This window comes from Aegilops tauschii, chromosome 7, assembly GCF_002575655.3.
Source record: "Aegilops tauschii subsp. strangulata cultivar AL8/78 chromosome 7, Aet v6.0, whole genome shotgun sequence".
Taxonomy (NCBI): domain Eukaryota; kingdom Viridiplantae; phylum Streptophyta; class Magnoliopsida; order Poales; family Poaceae; genus Aegilops; species Aegilops tauschii.
Window position 1 is genome coordinate 240,716,872 of NC_053041.3, and position 4,524 is coordinate 240,721,395.

Below are 4,524 nucleotides of genomic sequence, written 5' to 3' on the forward strand. Positions count from 1 at the left end.
AGGGTGGCACTGCTCCTCAGACAGGTACTCTGGAACACTCTCCGGAGCAGGACCTATCGAGAAGGAACGGTGTCGACAATCAAAACACAATCATATGCAACAATATGATGCATGAATATGGCATGAATATGTGATGTATTTTGAGCCAATGCATTTAGCATTCAACTTGGAAGAGATCCATTTGAACCAAAGGTTCAAATGCAACTCTAATTTAAGTCCTTATATATGCCATTTATATGTTTTCACTTATACAGTAGGTATAAGTTGGTTTGTCATGCATGAAACTAGTACAGATGGATAGATTGCATTTTTCTGATAATTTTCCATATATAAATTATTTAAATCTGAGCTACGGTTGAATTACTATGAATTTTAGAAGTTTTGAACATTTTCTGGAATTTCCTGATTTAATTTAAATCCAGAAAAAGGGTTTATTGCGTCAGCACTGCGTCATCATGACGTCAGCGGGTTAGCGGCACTGACCAAGTCAAACCTGACGTGTGGGGTCCACACGTCAGTGACTCAGTGTTAACCGGAGGGGTTTTCTAGTTAATCTAAATTATTTAGCGGTGCTGGGGCCCATTGTCAGTGTCAGTGGGGGTAGATTAGAGGGTGATTAGCCTTAAGCTAATCACCTGACAAGTCGGGCCCACATGGCAGGCCGGAGAGGTCGTCGCCGGCGACCTCTGGACGCGGCGGCGTCCGCGATATAGGCCACAGGGGCGGCAGCTGAGGGCACCGGGGCGTAGCCCGGGCTCGTCCGCATCCAGGGGAGGCGACGGAAGGACGCGGGGATGCCGGAGCTCGCCGGAATCAAGCTCGGGGCGGCGACCAGAGCACGGGTTCGAGCGGGATGCGGCTACGAGGCACGGCAGGGGCTGCGGAGGTTCACTACGGCTTCCTGGCGTCACCAGGAGCACGGTGACGTGCTCGGGAGCGGCTAGTTTGGCTTCTGGTCACGGTGGCACCATGGACGGCGGCGAGGCGCTACGGCCGCAGCAAGGAGCGGTGCTGGAGCACGCAAAAGCAAGGGGGAGAAGAGGGGTTCGAGTCAGTGGCTCACGGTGAGGCCGGCGAGCAGATCAGCAGCTCGGGGGATGCCCTGCAGGCGACGAGCGGCCGGTGGAGATCCGCGGCGGCCGGAGACGAAGATGGCGATGGCGACGGCTCCACGGGGCGCTCCGGCTTGCGTGGCTCAGCGGAGAGCTTCAGAGCGAGGAGGCGGAGCTCCTGCGCATGTCGGAGAGGCGAGGGGGTGGCGGTGGCTACGGCAACGGTGGCCGGTGGCGACGGCAGCGCTCGGCCGTGAGAGAGAGAGAGCGAGGGGGAAGAGAGAATGGGCACGGGAGAGAGCGAGAGAGGTGCGGGGCGGCGCGTGGCGTTGTTCGGGCGATCCAGGCGACGAGGAGAGAAGCAGGAGGTGGCGCGCATGCGCGTGGGCGGCGAGCGCGTGCCCCTGTCCTCTTGGCGCGAGGAAGGGGACGACTGGCACGGCCAGCTGGCTGGGCCGGCCTGCTGGGCCGCTGGGCCAGGCCAGGTAAGTTTCTCCCTTTTTCCTAGTTTGTTTCTGTTTTCTAATTTTCTGACATTTGTTTGATTTAGTAGAAATACTAAACCATTTTATTTACTTCTGTCAATTTTGCAGGGACCTAAGGGATTAATCCAAAGCCCCTCACCAAAATTCAGAATTTTTGGACATATATAAAATATATAACATATATATATCCAATGCAAATACTTACTGCATTAATTCCAAATGGCCAAGATAAATATTTATGAGCTCCTAAAAATATTGGTTTGATTTTTATCTCTGTCCAATATTTTCAGAGAGCAACATGAACATTTTCTTGGACCCTTTTGGAGCAATTTTTATCTGGGTCATTTCCAGAAATGATTATGAGGGTTTCACAAATCCCCATTTCAATTTAAAATGAAATTTAAACATGATGCACACATGACTAGCTAGTCTAGGTCATACCAGAACTAGGGATGTGACATGCTTAGCTTTGGGTTCAATCTTGCGGTGCTCGATCCTAGTGACAGAAGGGGAACCGACACGTATTGTATTGTTGCCATCGAGGATAACAAGATGGGGTTTTCATCATATTGCTTGAGTTTATCCCGCTACATCATGTCATCTTACTTAATGCGTGAAGGTTGAGGCAATAATGAAGTTGTTATTTATATTTCCTTATATCATGATAAATGTTTATTATTCACGCTAGAATTGTATTAACCGGAAACTTGATACATGTGTGAATACATACACAAAACAAAGTGTCCCTAGTATGCCTCTACTTGACTAGCTCGTTAATCAAAGATGATTAAGTTTTCTAACCATAAACATGTGTTGTCATTTGATGAACGGGATCACATCATTAGGAGAATGATGTGATGGACAAGACCCACCCATTATCTTAGCATAATGATCGTTAATTTTTATTGCTATTGCTTTCTTCGTGACTTATACATATTCCTTTGACTATGAGATTATGCAACTCCCGAATACCGGAGGAACACCTTGTGTGCTATCAAACGTCACAACGTAACTGGGTAATTGTAAAGATGCTCTATAGGTGTCTCCGAAGGTGTTTGTTGGGTTGGCATAGATCAAGATTAGGATTTGTCACTCCGAGTATCAGAGAGGTATCTCTGGGCCCTCTCGGTAATGCACATCACAATAAGCCTTGCAAGCAATGTGTGATAGCCTGGCTTATTAGGGATGATGGACTACTCATATCAATAAGGAATTCCTTATTTTCCGGGATCCCATTCGGAAAGAACTCCAAAGTTAAGCGTGCTCAGCTTGGAGTAATTTCAGGATGGGTGACCGACAGGGAAGTTGCTCCCGGGTGCGCACGAGTGAGGAAAAAGTGCGCAGAAAAGATTAGTATTGATTTGTGGGGCCAGTCTAGATCCCGCCAGGAGTAACGACCACTGGCGAGTGTGTCCGGGGCATTACAAGTTGGTATCAGAGCCGACCCTCGCGGTTACACAGATGTTTGCGGGCAGCTGCGCGGTCATGTTGTGCATGACGTTTGTGACTCGTCGTGGCACACGGCATGACACATGTGCCGAACTGGAAGCACAGACGTATGTGCCAAGAGCGAACATTCCTGTGGCCCGACGAGGACATCGGTTCCTCTGAGTGGGGGTGTATGTGATAGCCTGGCTTATTAGGGATGATAGACTACTCATATCAATAGGGAATTCCTTCTTTTCCGGGAGCCCATTCGAAAGAACTCCAAAGTTAAGCGTGCTCAGCTTGGAGTAATTTCAGGATGGTTGCCGACTGAAAGTTGCTCCCGGGTGCGCACGAGTGAGGACAAAGTGCGCAGAAAAGACTAGTATTGATCTGTGGGGCCAGTCTAGATCCCGCCAGGAGTAACGACCACTGGCGGGTATGTCCGGGGCGTTACACAATGTGACTAATGAGTTATTTGCGGGATGATGCATTAAAGAACGAGTAAAGAGACTTGCCGGTAACGAGATTGAACTAGGTATGAAGATACCGACGATCGATTCTCGGGCAAGTAACATACCGATGACAAAGGGAATGATGTATGTTGTCATTGCGGTCTGAACGATAAAGATCTTCGTAGAATATGTAGGAACCAATATGAGCATCTAGGTTCCGCTGTTGGTTATTGATCGGAGATGTGTCTCGGTCATGTCTACATAGTTCTCGAACCCGTAGGGTCTGCACGCTTAACGTTCGATGATGATTTTTATTATGAGTTATGTGCTTTGGTGACCGAAGATTGATCGGAGTCCCGGATGATATCACGAACATGACGAGGAGTCTCTAAATGGTTGAGAGGTAAAGATTGATATATTGGACGATAGTATTCGGACACTGGAAGTGTTTCGGAATGTATCGAGTACATATCGGAGTACCCCGGGGGGGGGGGGGGGGTTACCGGAACCCCTGGGGGAAAGATATGGGCCATAGAGGGGAGGCAAGGCAGCACACAAGGAGGTGGCGCGCGCCCCCCGATCCCATGGGGAGTCTGAATTGGACAAGGGGAGGGGGCGCAGCCCCCCTTTCCTTCTCCTCCTCCTACTCCTTCCCCCTTTCCCCTTCCGGTAAAAGGAAAGGGGGGGGGGAATTGGACTAGGGGTCCAAGTGGGACTCCTCCCACTTGGCGCGCCCTAGGCCGGCCTCCTCCCCTCTCCCTCCTTTATACACGGGGGCAGGGGGCACCTCTGAGCACATCAATTGTTTCTTAGCCGTGTGCGGTGCCCCCTCCACAGTTTACTCCTTCGGTCATATTGTCGTAGTGCTTAGGTGAAGCCCTGCGCGGATCACATCACCATCACCGTCACCACGCCGTCGTGCTGACGAAACTCTCCGCGACACTTTGCTGGATCAAGAGTTTGAGGGACGTCATCGAGCTGAACGTGTGCAGAACTCGGAGGCGAGGTACGTTCGGTGCTTGATCAGTTGAATCGAGAAGACGTTCGACTACATCAATCGTGTTAAGCTAATGCTTCCGCTTTCGGTCTACGAGGGTATGTGGACAC